The sequence below is a fragment of the Lissotriton helveticus genome, chromosome 10 (assembly GCF_964261635.1).
Source record: "Lissotriton helveticus chromosome 10, aLisHel1.1, whole genome shotgun sequence".
Taxonomy (NCBI): domain Eukaryota; kingdom Metazoa; phylum Chordata; class Amphibia; order Caudata; family Salamandridae; genus Lissotriton; species Lissotriton helveticus.
In genome coordinates, this window is record NC_136071.1 from 318405864 (window position 1) to 318430220 (window position 24357).

The following is a 24357-nucleotide window of genomic DNA, read 5'->3' on the forward strand; positions in this document are numbered from 1 at the left end:
AAAGCTTCAACATTATTGTTGTACTTGGTCCTCTCAGCAGGTCCATCCTCCAAATGTTTTGCCTTAACCTTTCTTTTCTCTGAACATTTTCTTGTTGGCCTTCGGGAATCTATGCAATTTACCACTGCAAGCCAGTGCTAAAGTGCTTGAGCTCTTGTAAGTCCCTAGTAAACTGGCTCTATAGGTATCCAGGGCCTGTAAGTTGAATGCAACTTATGGGCGTGCATCACATTTTGTGTCACTGACTTCAGTAGCCTTTCTAAACATGTCTCAGAATTGCCATTATGACCTGTGTGTGCAGTTTTAAACTGCCAATTCAACTTGGAAAAATATATATTTTGCCAGGGCCACACCTTCCTTTTAAATAGATTTAAGTCACCCCTGGGGTAGGCTCTCAACAGCTCATAGGTCGGGTGCATTGTGCTAAAAATTTTGGACATGTACTTCTCTGTTTTACATGTGCTGGTAGTGAAAAACTCCTAAATTCATTTTTCACCAATACTCCAATATTGGCAAGGCCTACATCTCCTGTGGGATAACATCAGGTTACTTTACTACTTTTAATAGGTGATAATGTTTGTGTAGGTGCAGGTAGAAATACCATGGTTGGTGTCTGATGAACTGCATTTTAAAACCTGTGTTAATGGTAAAGTCAGATTTTAATTCACAATTCTGAAAATCCCACTTTTAGAATGTTGCCATTTTCTTGTCCTAAACATTTGTGCCTGTAGCTAGTTCCTAGGCCACATAACTAGATATAGTTGGCAGTTGGTATTTGTGTATTCCTTCAAGACAGCATTACAATATAGGGTCCGGTTGTTGGCAGGATGGCCCACCCTGGCATAATGTGCGGGGAGCTGTCACCTAACACATTTGCACTTTAGAGTCACTGACCCAGTTCATACACAAAGGAATTTACACTAGCCTATTGTACTCCCAGATAGACTGACAACAGGGCAGGGAGATACGGAATTCCAGAAATATTTGTAGGTGGAAACTTCAGATGCTTCACCCACTTCAAATTGAGCTCCAGGTAAAAAAAGGACCCTCAAAACCATTCATCAGTACCTTCCTGGAGCTGTGGCTACTACAGAAGAAGGACACCGTGCTGCCCTGCTGCTTGAGGCCTTGATCAGGAGAATGCTTGAACTGCATCCTTCATCCAAGGTTGGCGTGACGCTAAAGGTCAGCTGACTGATTTTCTGAGCTACAGGGACATTATAAACTCTCTGAATGCGCCCAGCTAACCTGCTGCCTGTACCTTCTGTATGGGTCTGCAACTGTACCTTCATTAACCCTGCTGCCCTCGGTGAGTTCCTGATCCCTAAGAGGTGCCTCTAAGAGTAAAGGCCCTCGGTGTGGCATCAGTTAATCTCCTCCTTGTAGTAAAAGAGAAATCCCAGTGGCATGTCTAGAAACCTGTTTTTGGCACCACTTTGCATGATTATTCCTGGCAAAGATTGTGAACTGAAAAAAGAAGATGACATGTAAGTGGAGATATAAATCTCCACTCTTTACTTGTGCTTTATATTTTTATGTCCAGATCCCAAATGTTTGCTTTCTCAAGGCTTGACAATAGGTATCAAATGTAGTACAGTACCAAAGTTAATGTTTTTCATGTTGGGCAAATAGATCAATGCTGGCAACACTGCATCTTTCTCAAGTCAAGTCAAAAGTAGCTTTATTCGATTCCATGCGAAGGAAAATCACAAAAGCACAAAAAAACGTACATTTAAAATTTTTTAAAACACACAACCTTTTAGGCACATTAAACTAGTGAAGGTGAAATATGCAAAGGACAGAAAAAACACATACAGCATACATTTAAGATTTAAAATACACAACCGTTTAAGGCGGAAAACGTATGAATCATAAGCACAGTAAAAACCCATGAAATGCAGTTAAAGATGATTTATACAAAATTACATCAATTCATTGATAATCTGAGTCTGATGGTATTTATTTTAAAACATATACATCAAATGCATAGAAATTTCATCTTCCAGCATTTGCAATCTTAGGAGGGCAGGTCTACACTGTTTAAATCCCCATTTTCTAAGTAGGAATATTAAATATTTGTTTCTGGGGAGGGTATAAAATTTACAAAACAGGGTTAAATGAAGGGTAGATTGTACAGAAACATCATCGCATGGACACGCAGCCAAATTTGTCCACCATGAGTTAACCTCTGGAAAGGTTACCAATCTGAAAAAGCTTCCCCCCCTGAAGCGTGTTAATAGCATGAGTGCATAACTACTTTGCATTAAAACAAGATATTTTTGCAAGCCCTGTCCTTGTCGGATTATTTCGTTCTCCGAGAATGAAGGTTTTTTACTCTCCTGCTGCCAACGTTTATTTTCTAAAATACGGAGACAGGATTCTTTCAATTTTTTCCTCGATATAGAAACTAAGGTCGTAGGGCAATCAAAGAATTCGGGGTGACCGATCTCTGTCAAAAAATCCTTTACGTATTTCAGCCAAACTATTCCAAGTGCCCCCTGTGATTTTAGGCAATCTTGAATTATCTCCCTATTAAGTCTAGTTTCCTCGGAAATCCATACTTTGTGCCACAACAGGACCAGACTGACCTTAATAAGGTCAGAAATGTAAACTACACCCAATTCCTTATGGCACACATATGTAGAGGTGGACCTGGGGGCCGCTAGGAGGTACCTGAGGAATGCGTTCTCGCATAGTTGGATGTTGCGACATTCCGCGACCCCCCAGATTCCGGCACCATATGTCACTATTGATACACATTTTAATTTATATATATCCAGCAGGACCTGCACAGGGCGACCCCCAAGCCTATTCGCAAAACTTTTTACAGCTCCAATAGCACAAGAAAAAGCTAACTTCCGTGACTGAACTGCGGAATACCATGTCCCCTTTTTATTAAAAACAATTCCCAGGTAAGAAAACTTGTTCGTTGTCTCTCTTTTTATATTTGATAAGAACATGTTACACTGGGATTTTGTCTTGGTCATGCAACACGTGCTAAAGGTTTTACTGATGTTAATTTTTAAACCTCTTGTAGTCATGTAATTGTTAAAAGTGGTAAGTGTTCTCTGGAGGCCCACCTGAGTCCTAGACATAATTACTGCATCATCTGCGTATAATAAAATGGGCGCTGGGTGGTCTCCAATCTGGGGATGGTCTTGTCTATCAGCAATAGGCTGGGATGCCACACTATTGATATATAAATTAAATAAAAATTGAGCTAGTATGCACCCCTGCCGTACTCCTTTATTAATGGGAAATTTGGTCGTACATTCACCATTATTCCCATACCGTACCTTGGCACCGGCCCCCCGATATAGTTCTTTAATAAAATTTACCAAAATTAAGTCCAGACCAAGTTCCAATAATGTAAGCCATAAAATTTCGTGGTCAAGGCAGTCGAACGGCGAACTTAAATCAACAAATGTTAAGTAAACATTATCCCTTTTTGCGCTCACATATTTACCTGTGAGCATTGCTAAATTAAGTCCTTGTTCAACCGTGCCCACTCCCTTTTTAAAACCATATTGAAATTTTGAAAGTAAGCCCACCTCATCTGCCCATGTATGCAATCTGTTTAAAACGATCCTGCCTGCCACCTTCATCAGGGAATCCAGCAGTGAGATCGGCCTATAACATTTTGGGTCGTTGCGGTCGCCCTTCTTAAATATTGGGACCACAATAGCCTCTTGCCATGTAATCGGGAACCCAATTTCATTATAGGCATTTAAAACATTTGTCAAGAGGGGCGCCCAGATATTAACATTATGCTTATATATGTCCACTGGGACCCCATCTGGACCCGCTGCTTTCCCTGACGCACTCTCTGCTATTGCAAGTTCAACTTCCGAGAGTGAAAAAACAATCGCAATTGGAAACAAGCCTTGGGTGCTGATCCCTTCCGTCCCCTGGGTTTCATTTCTCAGGCTCGCTGGTAGGGCATCTTTTTTATATAAATCTGTAAAATAATTGACCCAAGTTCCCTCATCTATTGCCACTTCTATATTATCAGTTTTCCTATCTGTAAAAAAAGGCGCGTTCACTGCCTTCCAGAATCCTATATTATCTTTTAACTGGCAAGCTCGGTGTAAAGCCTCCCATGCCTCCTGCTTTAGTTCTCTCTTGCAATTTTTTATCACTCTATAATACATAGATCTTGCATCCCTAACTTCTTGAACTTTTTTAGGTTTACACTTAAGTATTCTCTTCAAATGCGAGTGTGTTTTACTACACTCCGCATTAAACCGGTATTACCATTAGGGCACAAAAAACAGTTGAAGTCACCCATCCATAACACACATCTCCCCACAGGCCTATTGTCATCCAAATTCGTTAGACTTTCCAACATTTCTTTGGAAACTTTTACCAGCTCTGTCTTAGGAATGTTGTTATAAAAATTAATCAGATTAATGGAATGATTTTGAGTTTTTCCCACTTTCAGTTCCAAATGCTGGTAAAATTCAGAGACGGCTCTTGATTTAACATCCGTTACTTTTAATTTGGTAGAGATGTAAATACAAAGACCCCCCTTACTTCTTCCCCTGACTGACAGTACTGCAGGGGTATGGAAAGTGCGGAAGCCATTTATGTGAATACCCTCTTTTTCCCAGCATTCCTGTAGGCAAATGATATCAAAGTTTTCTATGAATGGTAAAAAATCGGGGTCCTTAAACTTATTGGTTAGGCCCGCGACATTCCATGATAAAAACGTGATAGTGTCGCCCTTATTTGTAGTTCTACTTATAACATTGTCAATCTTGCCTACTTCAACAGATTAGGGAGAAGCGGAAGACTCGCAAAGATCGCTGTTATAGCTATGTTGAATACCAGCGCTATTTTTATCCTTATTATCTTCCCTTAATGCTGCTGGCAGATTACAAGGGGTGTTTATGTTAACCCTAGCACATCCCACATTATTCATTAATTTCATAACTCCTGCCACGGTATGTCCATTTTGATCCCCCCTTGCTGTCCCCATTTTACCTCTCTACATTCTGTGTCTAGTGGCCTTGCTCTCACAGTTGTTGGAGTACGTCAATCGACCATTTCAAGGACGCTAAATCGGTTATTAGTTACAAAGCCTTGTTCCAAACCAAAGCCCCCACTACCAAACTCTCTTCCTACTCCTATTGGCTGAACGTTCTCTGCCCAGTAATTTCTGTGTTGTCCAACTCATATCTTGGGCCTTTCCGGGGGATAGAAATACATTAATCTTATGGGGTATATCTCAGTATCGAGAGAAACGGGCCAATCAGCACATATATGGCGTACCGCTCGTTTGTCTTGCAAATTTACAGTCACGCAGTCTCCCTTGATGTTCTTTCCTAATTTACCAATCCATTTAACTATGCGTGCAGACAGTATTTTGCTTTGAATATAGTACGGTAATGGTCTGTGGGCATTGAGCCAATGCATGGTTTTGTTTTTTAATTCCGTGAATGACTCGTGACTATCTTTGCCCAGCTCTGGAACTCCTGTCAACTACGTAAGGAACCGATTCTGGGGGTAAGTCAATAATTGGGAGAGGCGGGGCTTTACACCCCTTTTGATTATCTTCGATACTAATTCCAATCCCGTCTTTTGAGCCCCCATCCCCTGTGACTTTTAGTGCATCATTCCCCTTAGTTAAGTTATTTTTGCCTGAAGAGCTTTTGGCTTTACCTTCTAGCAATGCCCCCTCACTGCTCGAAATGATACTCCGTGTGACGCCTGGCTCTCCACGGGGCAAAGTATTCTGGGAATCAATGATACTATTTACGGTTTGCTTGGATTTGTTAATATTTCCACGGCACCCATGAACCTTGCAATCTGGCCCTGCATGAATAAATCCTTCAGTGCTTGTCGATACCTTATCCAACTTTCCAGAGTTGGCTGTCACTATTGTCTCCAGTTTCTCAAGTTTAGCATTTATTAATTTGGTTCTCTCTAGGAGAGGTAACATCAGAGATTTCACCATTTTTTCTATCTGTCCCAGCAATCCCTCATTGGGGCATAATACGGCACATTTATTGGGCAGCTGATTTATTTGTGTGGTATCGGATAGTAGTGCAGGGGGGTATTCAGTGGAAGAGGAAATGGGGTTTGATCTAGTATTTTTAGAAATTTTAGATACTTTAACCAACCTTCCTTTTTGAGGGTCCCCTACTCTTTTCCTTTTGCCTGGTAAAGATTTCTCCTTGCCGTCCTTATTTACTGGAAGTTCGGTGACTAAATTTATACTGGGTGGAATCAGGTTGGGTGATGAATTTTGCTCTATTCTAGTAACACCTTCAGTAGGGGAACTAATAGAAGAACTGCTACTAATGGTGCCAAAAGAGGAACATGCCATAGTACCATCTAATCCCATCCTATATAAGCTGGTCCCCGGACACAGGTCTACAAGATCTTCATTCAGCCGCGATTGTAGCGGGCTAACAGCAGACCCTATTACGCCCAGTGATGAGCGTTTTCTGGATAAAAGGACTAAAGAGAGTCTATTTTCTGTTAATGCGATCTCTTTTTCCAAAACTAGAGTAGCCCTCTTAATAAAAGGATCGAGTGTGCCAGTAGCGGTCCCCCCCGAAGTAGAGAGCATCACCTTTCTCTCCTTGCCAGAGCGAAGCGCCATTAGTAACAATACGATCAAAGCACTAAACAGAATGTAAACAAAATGTACCGGCTGAATACATAAAATAAATAAAGCGGCCTCAGTACAGTAGCGTGAGATATGAATAGAATAACCTCACTACGCAGGAATTTAGATGGGAGGCCCGACCCGGCCTCGTTCGTCCTCGGACGGCCTCAGACGGTCCCGCCCTTGTCCCGGGCTTGTCCCGGCGCACGCACCCGCGCGCGTTCCGCGAAGCGGGAAGCACTCTGGAAGAAATAAGCGTGTAGGGGCGGGTGCGGGAAGAGGCACAGCTGCGATGTTGCACGGGCTGCTGGTCCTCGCAGTCCCGCGGTCGTTGAATCGCCCAGGAAACAAACAGTCACGAACACCAAGTGTCAAACCACTGCGAGCGGCACCTCTTTCTCAATTATTGTCACATTTTTATTTTTACGGTTTTACTTCACCAATTGGAGCTGTCTGTAATTAATTGAGGTAATTTTCCGCTTTTGATGCCTGCTGAAATCAGATCCACAGTTCTTTCCAGCAGAGAAAGCACTGTTTCAAGACGCTGTCGGAAAATGCTTCACATTGATTCTACACAGAAACGTTAAGAGCTAAGAAGTACAGTGCTGAAACTCAGTGGGGATGGTTTCCCTGTGTGCAGATACAGATCAATTAATAGAATTTCTGATTTGTAAAATACTGTTTAGCACTTTCATAGAACATGCCAGATTCTATTAACTGAATTTCAATAGCAGAAAAGAAGAGCAATCACTTTGCTATAGAGTAGTTTCATAGTTTACATGAAGAGTTTCTGCTCAAGCAACTATCTCATGAAAGAAAGAAAGAAAGGCAGCCATAAGCATAAGGAGAACATAAATTTGTGAGCTACAGGTTTCAATAATTGGGATCTATTGAAGATTATGCTTGCAGAATAAAAATGATTACCAAGCCTAGCCAAAAACCTACGCATGCTTGCTATCCAGAAAACATATAACAATAATAATTTTGCAGCAAATAGGTAACTATTGGTAAAAAAAATTCAAATAGCACATTCAATTATCTTTATCTATGCTGCAAAAAATACATATGTGGGACTGTCATTTTTATTGCTGAATAGTTTGACCAATCGGAATAATTCACTTCATCCCATAACTCCTGTTGCACATTCTGTCGCTTAAAGGCAATTGCTATTGTACACAGAGCCACCCAAGAAAAATGGCTGCTTTATATACAAGTTAAATTCAAGCAATGCAAACCAAACAAAACGCTAAGTTCCAGGCTTGAACCACTTATAAACACAAAACTTTACCACAAGAAATCCGTAGGAGAACTGCTTTCTCAGTACAAGCCTCCGAGCTCTAGAACTCACTACCAGCCAACATTAGAAGCACCTTGGCAACTATACACTTCTGAAGACCTGTGAACATGACTATTTCCTAGATAACTGCACCACCCACATCCTGGCAACACAACCCAAAAATGTTTGCACCCTCAATTCTCACCTTACAACCTCCAAATTGGAATCAAGCCAAACAGCAAACTTAGTACACTAAGTAATCTCAATATATAACTATTTCATTTAAAACATTACCATCCAATCCCCAAATAAAGTCCACTAGCCACTTTTTAAATGTGATACATAGTTTATAAAATATAAAACTTTTAATCAAATAAATATTTTGACATTTTTTTAAAGTAACATATAACTCAAATACCAATAAATCATAAATATATATATTTTTTTTAATTTATTTATATATAGATAGATATAGATATATATTGCAATGATATTATTTATAAACAATTACATTTAACAATGATATATATAATGAAATACACATTACACCGCACCACCAATACTATGGTGCTGCAATAATAACACCTTAATCAAGAACAATATTACATTAAGTTATATTTTAAACTTGCATGATATATTAATGAACAAAAGGTGGAGTATTTGGCATTCTGCAAAGCTCACTGTGGGACATAAAACAAAGCAACAGACATCTCAGATCTTCAGAAATATGGACGGGTAGTCGCCGTACCTATTTGATGGAGAATTCCAATAGTCCTGAAAAAGGACTGTGGACAGGTGTCTCTCCCTATATCTTGAATACCTCGACCAGAATGGTGCACCAAGATCTAGAGAAGCCGGTGTTTTTCAAACCTGCGAATGATTGTAGGTAGGTCCAGCCGAGGTGTGCCTCTCTGCTTTTTGGAACTCCTCTGCTAATGATCCTAGGGAAAGAGGGAGATGTATGAGTCTGGGAGACACAAGTAAACCAGTAGTATATGGACATTTGACTGTGGACCTGACTTTGAGTCATTAAACCCACTTTACCACGTGAAATCTTGGTTGGTTTGCCCCAAAACACCCATGGGTCAAAGTGTGAACTCTTGCCCGACCTCGGTCTATCAGCCAAAGGGAGTTTCGATCCTGGCCTTCCATGATTCTGGGCTGCAGCAAATCACTGACCTTTATTCAACCTTGTTCCATTGTCGATCGACCTTGGAGGATACGCAGGTCCCAATTAAGCGGCCTCGTTGACTTACATCTGATTTGAATTCCTCTCATTTATTACGGATTTTTTAAAAATCTTTTAGTAACTCTAGATCTCTATGTTCATTGTATTCATTTTGGTGTCAAGTTATTCATTATTACCATTACATTCTGAAATACAGTGAAAGCAAAAACATATAGCTTACATACTCTTAACTACTTTTGTATAACACAAGAGCAAGTTGTCAGCCCATACACACAGAATAATCAACTAGACCCATACATTAAAACTCAACAAAGGATACCCTATAGTCAGTCACACGTGGCACGTGTAAGTAAAAAAAAATGCTACCACTACGTGACACATGTTACTACTTCTGAAAGGCCCTTCAGCCAGAATATGTCACCCGCACTCCCTCCTCCTACTCTGTTGAACGATGCCCTAATTCTGTCCATGGTCCGCTGTCACGGTGCCTATTTTAACTTAGATTGATGCTTTGTTCACCACAGGCTAACTCAAGGTCATACGAGACTAAATTTAGATTGTGGGATTTCCGCCTGTATTCAGAGAAAGCACCCTGCATCTTGTGCCGTAGAGGTTTTTCAGTATTAATCTTTGTTTCAGAATCATAACGGCTGAATGCCTTATTTCTTTAAGTATAGTTTCATGTTTCTTCTCAGTGCTTAATTTGTAGAAGAATAGCTGGTGATTAATCTTTTGCGAAGTGAGGAATGCTAGGCCAGAGTATTTGGGGTCACGTCATGTGTCTGATCCACCATAAGCCATTCATGCCCCTTTACCTCACTCTTGCAGGTTTCTGCTTTCTCCCTCATAGTGTTTCTGTCTCTCTCTTCCTCCTTTCCGTGCTTGTGTTTGTTCCCCTCTCTCATTCTGGGTCAAAGACTGAAGAAAACGAAGTGCCAGCCCCAAAAACTGAGTGCCAGCAAACGCCATCTGCAGCCACCGGCTCAAATTAAGCACTGTTCTTAGTAGTACAATGTGAGAGCCTTTTATTAACCTGAGAGGTTTCGCCTGCGGTCGAATGACACAGCAGCTATGCGTGCTTGGAACACAATATACTTTTTGGGATATTGAACTAAAGATTCCCGTAAAACCGCAGGAAAAGCACATACTGTATTATGCAAGTGCCAAGAGAAAAGAGGCGTGTGGAGGAAAAGGGAAGACGTGGAGATTTTTTCTTCCAGGCACCTAGCATATTTCATTTCTTTGTACCATCGAAAACGGCTTCCGCCCAGCAGATTTGTCCTCTAAAGCATCAATTTCTTTTGCCTAGCGCTGATTAAAGGGATACAGCATATTTTTCCCCTTAAAATACATTTTAGCTTGGGAAGGAGTCTTTCAAAATATGGAATGCATAATAGGCCAAATGAAAATAAAAAGCAGCGTTCTCAGCTAGGAGGGATTTCGTTGACAGTGTTTCAGCAGTGGTTAGGCCAACCACAAGCCGCAGTGGCATGTTCGGCTGATGTCCACGTGACGTTTTTGCTAAAATGGGAAATTTCAGTACACTTTCAAGACGTGGAATAGAGCTTACTTGTAAACAGGCAGGCCTCAGATGGACCTAAGCATTGAGCTGTTAATGCAACGGCGCTCACATTACAAGAAACGATTCCTCTTAATGGCGATTAATTACATGGTTATTATACAAATTGTATTTAGAGCACCTAACATGACAGTTTTAATATTGGTTTTATTTCCTCCAGGTTAATTTTTATGTTTCAAGGACTGAAAAAGAAAGGTTGAGTTAATATTACTGAATAAAATGTTAATATTTGGTTTGTGACCTTCCACTAATACATAAGAATCTCTGCAGCAGGCGCACATCCCCCCTGAGCCATGTTCTGGTATAGCAGCTGCAATCTCCAAGTTGTTAAGCCATTTTTCGTCTGGTGCCATAAACTACTGAGCTAGCCTAACCGCTCATTGAAACCGAAATAAAAGAAGCATTGGCAAAGCCAATAGGCTTGGCCTTGGCACAATGGTGAAGTGGTTTATATTCTTTAACATTTGCAAGCATATGCGGTTGGAAATAATAATTTAAAAAAAAGTCTGCACCTAAACATGGCTGCCTCATGCTTGGAATATGAATTTTACATTTAAAAAACATTCACCGGTGCAGCTGCTTCACAGTGATGTTTTTTAAACAGAAAGTATTTTAGTTGCACTATGTATTTTATTATTGGTGTTTGAGAGAGAGACAAGGATAAATCACCACCTAACCAAGCAGTTAAGTCACAGGTGTTTATCAATCAATCAATCAGGGGAATTATAAGCGCACTTCTCACCCGTGAGAGTCTCAAGGCGCTGAGGGGGTCATCAGTTCCGTATCAGTTGAAAAGCCAGTTCTTCAGCACCTTCCTGAAGTTGTTCAGGGAGGGGGCGCGTCTGATGTCGATAGGGAGCTCCTTCCAGGTCTTGGCCTTGATGTAGGAGAATGAGCTTCCCCCTGCTCTGGCTCTGCGGATGTGTGGGGTTTCGGCGAAGAGGACGTTGGTGGAGCGGAGGTTGTATTTGGGCACGTGGAGGGTGATTCTGTCATTGAGGTATTGGGGTCTGGTGTTGTGTAGGCATTTGTAGGCGTAGGTGGGTATCTTGAAAGTGACTCTTTTCTTGACTGGAAGCCAGTGGAGCTTGCGCAGGTGTTGGCTGATGTGTTTGCGTCGAGGGACCCCAAGAACGAGTCTGACGGCTGTGTTCTGTATTGTCTTGAGCTTGCGGATTAGGGACTTATTGATGCCGGTGTAGAGAGTGTTTCGTAGTTCAGCCTGCTGGTGATGAGTGCTTGGGTGAATGTCTTCTTTGCCTTGGGGGATCTATTTTATGGTCTTACAGAGGATTTGGAGGGTGTTGAAGCAGTTGGAGGTGACGGCGTTGACCTGTCGGTTCATGGAGAGGGAGGAGTCGAGTTCGATGCCGAGGTTCCTGGCGTGGTCTGTGGGGGTCAAGGAGTTTTCGAGGGCGGTGGGCCACAAGGTGTTGTTCCATGCCAAGGGGGTGGTTCAGAGGACGAGGTCTTCTGTCTTCTCTGAGTTGAGTTTTAAGCAGCTGTTGTTCATCAAGGCTGCAACGTCCTGCATTCCTTCCTCGATCTTGAGTCTGGTGGTGGTGGGGTCATTGGTGAGGGTGAGAATGAGCTTGGTGTCTTTGGCGTAGGAGACTATGCTGAGACCGTGCCGTCAGACGATGGTGGTAAGGGGGGGCCATGTAGACGTTGAAGAGGGTAGGGATGAGTGATGATCCCTGTGGGACTCTATAGTTCATTTTGGTGGGTTGGGAGATGAAGGGTGGCAGTCTGGTCCTTTGGCTTCTGCCGGTGAGGAACGATATGATCTAGTCGAGGGTGGCGCCATGTATGCCGGCGTCATGGAGCCTCTCTTGTAGTGTGCAGTGGGAGATGGTGTTGAAAGCTGCTGACATGTCGAGTCGAATCAGGGCCGCGGTATGGCCTTGGATGAGGAGAGCGCGGATGTCATCAGTAGCGGCGAGTAGGGCGGTCTCGGTGATGTGGTTGCTTCAGAATATGGATTGGGAGGGGTCGAGGATGGCGTTGTCTTCGATGAACCTTGACAGTTCTGCGTTGACAATCTTCTCGGCGACTTTAGCTACAAAAGGGAGGAGTGAGATGGGTCGGTAGTTCTTGATGTCTGTTGGGTCTGCTGGGGGCTTCTTGAGCAGGGGCCTGACTTCTGCGCATTTTCAGTAGTCGGGGAAGGAGCCGGTCTTGAATGTGGCATTGATGGCGCATTGTAATATGGGGGCAATGGTGGTGGTGGCTCTGTGGTATATGTGGGGTGGGCAGGGGCCTGTGGAGGCCCCGGAGTGGATGCCTTTCATGGTCGTGGCGGTCTTCTCGTTCGTGATCAGTATCCAGGCAGAGATGGTGGTCTGGCTGGCGTTGTCACCTTCCGGGCTCTCTATGATGTTACAATGTCAATTTCACCAAGGTCTTCAACTCCTCGATCACCAAGGTCCACTTCACCAGAAAAGGAAACATGCGGACGTGAAGCCATTGCTGAAGAAACCATCCACAGACACAGGCGAACCCAAGAACTATCTCCCTGCTCCCTTTTCGAGGTGATTGAGAAAGCTATCAACATCCTGTTAACTGGACATCTAGAGAACTACAGATTTCTGGACCCCGCCTAATCCAGTTTCAGAGCCAAGCACAGCACAGACTATCTCAAACTCAACACAGACTAAACAGTAGTACTCATCTTGGAGAAAGGCAAGGAAACCCTCTGGAACAATGAATGGTGGCCATCTGATCAGGGCCCAACCCCCAAACCCACAGAACATACCCGAAACTTCAGCATCATCTTCAACAGCTAGCTATCGATGCTTCCTTACCCTCCTTATGCTCAGGAAGTTCTTCTGATGGCTCCCACCAGGCGTACGGTCACGTAATCTCACATCATTAGCAGACTTGACTACAGCAACTCCCTCTATGTAGGAATCACTGCCCAACTCATGAGGAAACTCCAGACCATCCAAAACACAGCAACCAAACTCATTCTTGACCACCCTAGATAGATGCACATCACCCCCCTCCTTGGAAACACCACTGGTTACCAGTCGCGAAGAGATGGCATTTCAAGCTGCTCACCTATGCTGACAAGGCACTGCACAATGAAGGACCGACATACCACAAGACACAAGTGAATTCCCACCAACCCACCAGGGAACTCTATTCTGGATCCCTCTCCCTGGCAACGCTTTCGCTGGGAAATCAGCGAAGGCCACTACTTCTCCCACCTGGCAGTTAAGATCTGGAAAACCCACCCCCTGCACCTCAGAACCTCATCATCGCTCCAGCAGTTCAGAAAGACCTCAAGACCCGGATGCTCAATCAATAGGAACTGGCAGCATGATCATGCATTATGATTCCACAGTGGCACGAGACCCTCATGAGTGAAGCAGACATGCTTTTCAAAACCTGATTGAATGATTAATTGATTGTCAATCCAATGCATTATACACATGCATTGATTGATTGTCAATCCAATGCATTATAAACTTTAACTTTTGCCACAGCCAATAGGTATATTGTTGGTCTCTGAGTTTTTGGGGATTTACCTATGCTCATTTTGATTGTGAATGATTTTTTAATGAAGGCACACATTGTATGTAAAAAAGCATTTTCTAAAAGCCAACATAAATAGATTTATTTGAAAGCACACATTGCACCATAAACTGAAGAAGACTACTTATTGTGCTGGTGAGAACATTGTGCTAAAACAGAATATCACTCACAGTCAGGAAACACAATGGATGAACTGGGCTGACACTACACCATACACGTTATCAGGAGGTAAGATGAAAAGCCGCTGTAAATAGTTAAGGCTAATATATAAAACTGTATTTAGAACAGAAGGCCTTCCCTAACGCTAGACCTAAAATGGAGTGCAGAAATTTAAGACAGTTGGTATTTAGAGTTATTATGGAAAATAAATCAAATGAAAAAAGCAAACTTTGAGTAAGCTTCACAAATGATGAGAAAGGAAACATGTTTAGGGGCTTTGATCAATGTGCATAAGCTTTATGCACTCACTCAAAGAAAAGGGAGCCATGAGTAAAATAGACTTACTCACGGTAGCGGTCCGACCACATCCACCACTGTGGGTCCACCGGCAGCATTTCAAGTGTGGCGGTTTGCAGCCACAGGACCACTGTGTGATGGTGCAGTGGTAAGGGGCAGAAATATGCTGGTGCTGCCACTGTAGCCCTGCCAAGCATATTCTGAGGTGCTTTTCCACCACCCATTTCATGGCGGTGAGCCCACCATGAAAAGAGTGGCAGCGATGTAACTATGTGGTCCCTAACTGGGCACCAAAATGCTTCTGGGCCTGGGGGTGCATTTGGGAAGGCACATGTGGTGCCCCCCTGGAATTACACCCCCATTTTGCACAGTGTGGCATGCACAACATTGTGTATGACATGTAGGAACGTGCTGCAGATGCTGTCACGGTGGTGGTCTGCTGTGTAAGGCTGTCTTATAAGCCTAACGCAGCCAATGCTGTAAGACTGCTCCAGCATTCTGCCCTCACCCTGCAATAAACTCATAATCTGGCAGGCAGATGCACCAAGGTCATGGTGATCCTCTTGCAAGTGCAGTGGTGGCACTGCCGCAGGAGAACCGCCAAATTTGTAACAAGGCCCTCACCGTACACTATCTATTAAAGGTCTCTAGCCTCCATTTCAAAATGCCAATCAGACTTTTTATTCTGTCACATGGGTTAGTGCACTATAGGTGTCAAGCAATCAGTTTCTGAAAAAAAATCAAACTAATCAGAGTCTCAGTACAATTTAAAACCTCCACACTTCGATTTGAGCACTGCAGAATTGGATGCCATCCTAGGAAAAACATTGCCACCCAATCTAGGCTTGGTTGACATTCAAGGCTTGCAGAATGCTAATGACAGAGGTATTTTAGATCTCTAACATCTACACAGTCTACAAATATCCAAGCAGATGCTTGAGATTTAGAACCCTACTAACAATTAATTGCAAATAATAGCAAAACTGAGATTTTTGTCAAAGGTAAAAACAATACTGAAAGTGGACTTATGGGGAAGATTGGGTAGTGTGAGCTGTTCCTTCTAATTATTTATATTTGTAGCTCTATAAACAGATGTGTCATAGGTATCATCTCAACTCACTAAAAAAAAGCTCCATCCACACTATTTACATTCAGGTGAGTGTCTGCAATGCTACTCCATCCTTCAGACACTCTGCTTTAATTATAGTCAAATCTAAACTTATATCATCACTGAGCTCTGGCCAAGGACTTTTCGGGGGGACCAAAGAGGAGTTGATTCAATGTTCTCTACATAAATCCTTATTTGGGTTAACTCCTTGATAAGACATACCCACTTAATTTTCACCTTTGGTGGAAGTCATTAGTGATTGAAGCTCCATATTTAAAATTGGTATATCAGATTAGAATGTAACATTTCCTAGGTATTGTAAAGGAACGTTGTCATTTCTTTTAAGAACACAGAGGAGATGATTATGCATTGCTCTTTCCACTTTATATCTCAGCAGCCCAACATCAACCCATAACTCAACATGTAGAGACCTCATGTTCCATAAGTCTTTTAAGACTTGCAACACCAACAGCCAACAACAGAGGTCTATAAACTTCAAAGCAATTCACAGAGAAAAAGCACTATCTCTTTCTTCATGTGGCATATCAATCACTGCGTAATCCAAAATTAACTTTTGTTCCAATCCTAAGAAAAAAAGAAGAGACTTTTCAGGCTCTAACTCTATAGGCTGCATGCATCAGCAATGCCATATTTTATGAGTACTTAATCATTTGAAGATAAAATAGTAATGTTAAGTATACCCAATGCTTTGATCTTCACACACTCTTCTGAGTGGGAGGTAGCTTGTACTTGCTTGGGTGGGATTTGTCACACCTCTGTGTCCTTAATAGAATTGAAGCTATCCTTGAAGATAGCTAGGAAATGTAACATTTTATCAGGACCAGACAATCCGATCATGCAAATTTAAGGCTTTCTTATCACCAGTGATTTGAAGTAGAAAGCCTTAAAAGTGGAGTCTGAAGGCCAATAGGCTGCATTGAGGATGCCCTCCAAACAGCCTTTGGAGAAAAGGTTTCTGAAACCATAGATCCGCTGGTGGAATGTGCCCCAAACATGGTTATGTGAATACCTGCTTCCTCCATGACTCATTGTCCCCACTGTTCAATGGAAGGAGATGAAACACTTTATGGCTTTGATAAATTGTACTATACCGAGAGGTTGTAACTCCTCCATCAAAGCTTCTTAAGCTCTTAGACATTCACCACACACATGTTGGGTGTTGCCAAAATGCTGGATATTGTAACGCCCTTGTATGGTATTTTGTGTTTCTGGAAACAGTAAAGGATTCTCATTCTGGCAGTAGCATCTACTGCTATACATCTGATACCCTTTTACATGAGATGAGGCATATATGAGATATAGCAAAATCACAAGCTTACCTGTTAATTGTTTCCTGGATAAGAACTGGTTATCTTGCCAAGATTTAAATAATCTAAGCAACACATCCACATCCCATAATTGGGAATATGTGAGTTCCAGTGGCTTTGATAGCATGACCTCCCTCAACACTTGAATACTAAAAGATGCTCTCTTGCTGGAATCTCATTAAAAAAGATGTGACCCTCCAAAATAGCTCAGTCATCCAGTAAGCAAGACTGGCTTCTAATTATTTTCATAAGAAGTTCAATAAGCAAACTACTTCTGTCCTCACTGGATCAAAATCCTGTCCCAGACAACAGAATGACCACCTGTACCAAGCTAAGCTGTAGCGCTTAAAGGTAGAATCAGCCCATGGTCTCCTGATGAGGTTGGAAGCTTCTCACAATAAGCCTAGGATGTACCAGGGTCCCCTGTAATCTTCTATGCAATCAGAGTGAGACTCGCTTCTTGTACCAAGTGATCTAAGCTTCCATGGGCATCCCTCAGCAGGTTCTGAGTCCAGTGAAGTGGGATTGAAAAATCCATAGAAAGTACCAGAAGAACTAGAAACCAAGATTGCAAACTCTAAAGTGGTGCCACCAACACCATCTTTGCCTTCTGCCTGCTGACCTGCAACATTAGTCTAGTTAACATGGAGAACAGAAGGAAGGCATAGGCCAATCCTTCACTTCAGTCCTAAAGGAATGTGTCTGTCACTTTCTCTGCAGGATCAAGTCATCATTTGAAGAAGTGCAGTAGTTGATGATCCCAATGGGAGGCAAAAAGGTCTATCTGGCATTGACCTGCTTTGTTCATCAGCATATGAAACAGAACCGGGTCCAGTTTCCAGGCTTTGGATTCCCACAGGTACCTGGAGTGTAAGTACTATGCCGTTACTGAGATTTTGTGCTACAGACAGTGGAGCAAGAACTCCTTGGCCAATTCCTGTAGGGCCTTATCCCTCGTATGTGGTCTATGTATCGTACAGCTGATACACTGTCCATGTTGACCTTGTCCACTACCTGACTCTGCAATGCAAATTAAACTGCCATGAGTGCTAGGCAGTTGGCATGCAGCTCCTCATTGAGTTCTGACCATGATCCTCCTGTAGTAATATCCCCACAGCGAGCCCCATCCTGAATGACTTGGATCTGATTCTATAATGAGATCTAGAGTCAATCCGATTGTGGCTCTACCATTCCAATCTGTCAAATGGTCTAATAACAAAAGGATCTCTGTCCCTACCTCCTGTGTAATGTTCAGTTCCTCCGCATACTCAACCCTATATCTGAGGTGTATTGCCTTCAGCCTTTGCAGCACCATGTGATGTTGGGTTTCTGGGATATCACCTGAATGGATGATTCAAGGAGTCTGACTATACTGGCTAACTGCCTAAGAAAAACCTTCTCATGTTCTGGGGTCTCCTTGGGTTCCTTCACATCACAGCCATCTTACTCAGTGTCTGTCAGATCAAATCTATCAGAAATCTCAAAACACCATCCTACGAGAGGGTTCAAAGTTGGACATTTGGTTGTTGATTATGATAACCAAATTCTGGAGAAGTACATGGTCAGTTGCAATTTATCACTCCAATGTGAGTGGTCCTGGTGTATCATTAGTACATTGTCAAAATATACTATGAGCCTGATACAGTGAGCTCTTAGCCATTCTATGGGTGGCCTCAGCATTTTGGTGAGGCACCACAGTGTGAAAGAAAGATAGAATGGTAGGCACAATAATTTGTAGATTTGTTGCCTCAACTCAAACTGGCAGAACCACCTGTGCAGTGGGAAAATTGGGAGGGTTAGCTATTCATCCTTCAGTTTGGGTCTGACCAACCAATCATTGCATAACAGACTATCCCTGAGAAGGTGTATGTCTTCCATTTTAAAATGGCGATGTACCAGCTATATGTTGAAATCTTTTTAATGTATAATAGGAAGACATTGCTAAGAAACTCCCATGGGTGCAGTGATGCCGAATGTATTGCACCCTTCTCAATAAGGGTCTGAAATAGTTGCTCCACATTTGCTGCTACTGCCTGTGAAAACATCTACTGGGACTTAGTTCATCTACAGAGTCCTCATTCTGGTTATTGGATTCTTCACCGGCATCCAAATTATCCCTAAATGGGAAGTAATTGTCTTCCTCAGGGGTATTCCTAGGATGATAATCGTCCCAATGACTGTCCAGTGCATCTGCATGCCTCTTTAAAAAGGCTTGCTGTAGCCTTTCAAAGGCATCTAGAGAAGGAGACTCCAACTCTTCCCCCCTAGGGGTTGTATGCTACTTTTTACCATCAGCATGATAAATGCCAACTCAGGGGTTCGAAGGCAGAGGAAAAAGTATTCCGAATCATTGCATCCATCACCAACTTAATCCTCATTAATGGGATGGAACAGTTGTTCTTCCACTAGTGCCTCTACTATGTCCTCCCTGTGGGCACCTGTCATGTTAGCTCAGGTGTCAGTGAATGTTTAAAGTCATCTTAATCCAATGTGTGGGTTGCCTGAAGTAGGATTGTTTCAGGTATCAAGGCTTGTTTGTAAAACTAGACTCCAATGTGATTACCTTTCAAGGACCAATGCTTATTTATAACCATCTGCCTGCTATGTTTTTATGGGACAAGTTATTAAGGAATGAAACTCACAGATCATTCCAACGTGCTCATTCACTGGAGTGTGAAGAGAGAAACAACCACTGATGCCTCTGTTGAAGCAGAGACCAACGAGATGCACATCTGATGAGATGTGCAGTGTAGTGCGCCCCCTGGGGACTTTGAGTTAACACAGTGGTCTGAGCAATTTCACATGACCCATGGATCCAGTCGCAACTCCCTACCACAGGTCAACTCAGAGCTAATAGTTCATTTGTTCGTTACCAAGCCCCTGGTGACAATTGAGTCACATAAGCCATTTGGTCAGAATAACCACTGCGTGTGTCTGACAAGGGATGGTTGGTTCTTTCAGTTGTGGCGGGCCCAGCAGGGAGTGCAGGAGCCTCTTTTAGAACTAAATACGATCAGCTCTAGAATAGAATGTATGCAATGACGTAAACAAGTTTAGAAGATTACCCAACTATACCCAAGAATAGCAGATTATTCAAACCTTTATTCTCATTATATGGCATCAGGAGAATATCAATAATCAATGATCAAATGAAAAGCACATATATGGCTGTTGAGCAAAAAAAGAGGAAGTGCTTTTCCTTTGTGGATTCCTTTGAAGAACATTGACCTCCATTACGGCTGATGTGTTACTATTTCTAAAAGACTCATGAGACATGTAGTCTTTTTATTCTAAATTATATGCGTTTATTTTGGACTGCTGGAAACTGAAAAATACAGTGGAAAGATACATGAACAATCTGAACCTCTGGTCGTGACATAGAATTGCCGAACCTGCATTCTCTTAAGGGCCTGATTCTGATGCGGTTAAGAAAGCCTCCTTGCTTCATTTGCTCCTACCAGATAGGATCGGGAACATGTCTTTCCGACTGACTCACAAAGGTTTCCGACCAACTGAGCATGATGCGAATTAGGCGTTAGGAATATCCCAATCCCAACCGCCGTAATTTTCAATGACCAAGCATACGGATCAGCATATTATGTCTCTATGGGCCGGGTTTCCGAGTGACCGAGTACTATGCTGGATTTAGACAGCCTTTAAGAATCGTGCCGTCTAACTCAGATTGGCAGTTGGAATCAGACTTTGGGGGCCCGTAGTGGGCACCCCTGCACCAAGACCCTTCCCAATCGGGTCTGTGGAGATACCCATTGGTCCCCCCTTACCAGCCATGCACAGTGTGGCAGGCACCAGGGGGTGCCTGCCACAGGGTGCCCGATTTTCCCCAGCCACCCCTTTCTTCAATGGGAGCCTATACATTCGGTCGGAACAAAGGTTCCCATTGATGTCAATGGGGTCCAACCAAATCATGTCTGGAAGCGTCCGGATGCATCGTACTAGGTCGGTCTCCAGATCTGATTCGGTCAGAAACCATTCTTAAACCCATTTGGTCAAGAAGCTTTCCAAACCGCATCAGGATTGGGCCCTTCGAGATATTTATGGCAAATAGTCAAGAAAGGTGTTGGACAACTTACAATCCTGGTGCTGCGAAGCATTACAGTCTTGGGACATTTTTGAGGGGCATTAGAGTTGTGATTCCTATCTTCCTTTTAAGAAGTTTGTAGGTAAACAACTTATCACACAGTCATTTTAAATGGATCATCATGAAATTGCATTAAGAACATTTTCTAGTTGTGACTCACCCTCAAAGCAATGAGCTGTGGTTTAAAGCTACCCTTGACAGGCCTAATTTGGTGTTAGTCTAGGTTTTCATTGTAATACTTTGTGGGGAGTAGGAGGTCCTGATAGTACACAATTACACAGCTAAAACTTGTTGTCTTTTCACTTAGAAGGAAAATGCACTCCCTCTTTTTTGAGTTTTGGTCTGGTGGTTATTGTCAAGAAGAGGTGTTGGTTGCAGTATATATTCAACATAGCAGGTACACATTTCTACATTCCTACAAAGAAGCAGCTGCACTGTTTTTAAAGATGAGGAACATTGTATGTATGTATTTATTGCTTATTAAGCGCAACTGCCACCCCCAAGGGTATCCTGGCGCTGAGACCGAAACGTACATCTATCAAAACAGCTACATTACTCTGGGAAACAGGTAGGTTTTAAGGCTCTTTTTAAAAGTGAGCAGATCAGGACAGCTCCTTAATGCCAGGGGGAGAGTGTTCCACAGCGTGGCAGCCGCAAAACTGAAAGCGCGACCACCCATTCTCGTTCTATTAATTTTAGGAACTTTTACCAAGAACGCCGAAGATGATCTTAGAGGTCTGGCTGCCTGATACCAGAGGAAGAGAGTCTGAAGAGGTATTGGTCCCAGTCCATGCAGGGCCCTAAAGACAAGGCAGAGAGCCTTAAACGCAATTCTCTGCTGGACTGGAAGCCAGTGTAGATCGGCCAAAGCTGCCGATGAAGAGGCGGACCGAGGTCGAGACAAGGCCAATTTGGCGGCCATATTCTGTATCCTTTGGAGCTTTAGGATCAGAATCTTCGGAGCACCCAAAAGTAGTGCGTTACAGTAGTCAATCCTACTGAGGATGGAACTACGCACTACCTCAGCTCTGGATCCCCGTGGAAGAAGTGTCAGGATTTTCCGTAGAACACGGAGCAGACCCATGCATGTTGCTGCCGTTTTGTTTACGGAGGCATCAAGCTGCAAATTGGGTTCAAATAGAACTCCCAGATTGCGAGCTGACTCTGCCGCCTCCACCGATCCCGGGATGGACACTGGCCAGAAATCTGCCGGTAGTGTACGGGGAGTTCGGTCCAAGGAGCAGTGGAGTACCTCCGTTTTTGATCCGTTGAATTGCAACGGATTAGCTCGCAGCCATGCTGCTGTGGCTGCCATACAACGGTGAAAGGCATCCCTTGAAATAGCCTCTGAACCCTCAAATGAAAAAATCAACTGAGTGTCATCGGCATAGTTGACAACAGATATGCCGAATGACTTTATCAGTGCTATCAAGGGACGGAGATATATATTAAATAGGATCGGGCTAATTGCCGATCCTTGAGGGACTCCCTGTTTCACCCGCCTAGTGGCTGATCGAAAAGGTGGTAATGCCACGGCTTGTTGTCGGTTGTCCAAGTAGGACGTGAGCCAGTCTAGGGCCAGGCCGCACACTCCCGCACTCCGAAGACGGCCAAGTAGAACTTCATGGTCCACCGTGTCGAACGCGGCCGACATGTCAAGTAGCACCAAGAATGCAGACTTGCCCTTGTCGACTCGCGTTCGCAGATCGTCCAACACGGTGACCAAGGCCGTTTCGGTGCCGTGCGCTGGCCTAAAGCCATATTGTACAGCATCCAGACACAGATTTGTTTCTAGGAAGTTGGATAAGGCTCTTGTGACCCATCTTTCAAGGACTTTAATCGCAAATGGTAATAGCGAGATTGGCCTATAATTGGCCGCACAAAGAGGGTCCAGAGAAGCCTTTTTCAACAGAGGTGTTACAATGGCCAACTTCCAGCTGTCTGGAACTGACGCTGTGGTCAACGATTGACAGCAGATGGAATGCAGCGGAAGGAAAAGCTCATCTTGAAAGGCCTTCCAGATCTTGTGAGGCATGGGGTCCAGCGGTGATCCTGACGATACACTGCTTGCCAGGATAACAAATTCCTCTAACGAGGGGACGGGGAAGCTGGACAACTGAGGCATACCTTCCTTGTTAGGTACCCAATTGGAATCCATGTTGTCAGACGGTTCCAAAGGAGAGACTGCAGTTGTTACAGATTGATCGCAATTTTTCAGTCCAGTCAGGATAGTCCTGATTTTCTCCTCAAATGCAAGGGCCAGCGAGTCGCACAGTGCCTGTGAGGCCGGAATAGTGGACGCCATGCAAGGCGGGTCAGACAAATTCTTGACCAGTCTAAACAGGGTCTGAGATTTGTTAGAGGCCTTCGCCAGAGTGTCTTCCAAAAACTTGGCTTTTGCGGCTCTTAACTGGACCTTGTATTCGTGCAAGGCTGCTTTATAAGCTGCCTTATCCTGCTCCCTATATCCTCTCCTCCAAGTGCGCTCCGCCTGTTTACAGCGGAGTTTGGAGTGCCCTAATTCTTCGCTGAACCAGGCGTTAAGGCCCCTGGGCCTGTCTCTTACCTTGAGTAAGGGGGCCAGGTCATCAAGAGATGATACAATATGCTGGCAAAGAGAGGCATAGCTCTTATCCACATTCTCCTCCATCTGAAAGGTTCCCGGTAGGAGTGTGGGTCGAATCGGTTCCCTAAGGAGACGACTCCATTGCCGATTCAGCTTCCCGCTGGTCGATTTATTGGGTCTCCATGGGCCAGGTATAAGGAGGGACAGGACAATCATAGAATGATCGGTCCAACCCTGGGCCTCGACCTTATCTACCACAACCAGGTTCTTATCTGCAAATACCAAGTCTAGTATATGTCCCCTATCATGGGTGGGTGCCTGAACCAGTTGAGCAAGTTGGATATTGCTACATGCTTGACACAGTTCTCGGAAGGCCAAATCATGGGGGCCAGAAGGCCAGAGGTTGAAATCACCCAGTACTAGAAAATTGGTATGCGAGTTCGAGAGGTCGTAAATCAGATCAATCAGAGATTGAAGGGCTGTCGTAGGCAAAGAGGGCGGTCGGTAGCATAAAAGACCTGCTACTAAGGTACCTCCTTGAGCCACGATGGAAAAGCCCATTAGCTCAAACCCTGCTACCTTCGTAGTCACTAATTCGGTAAAGGA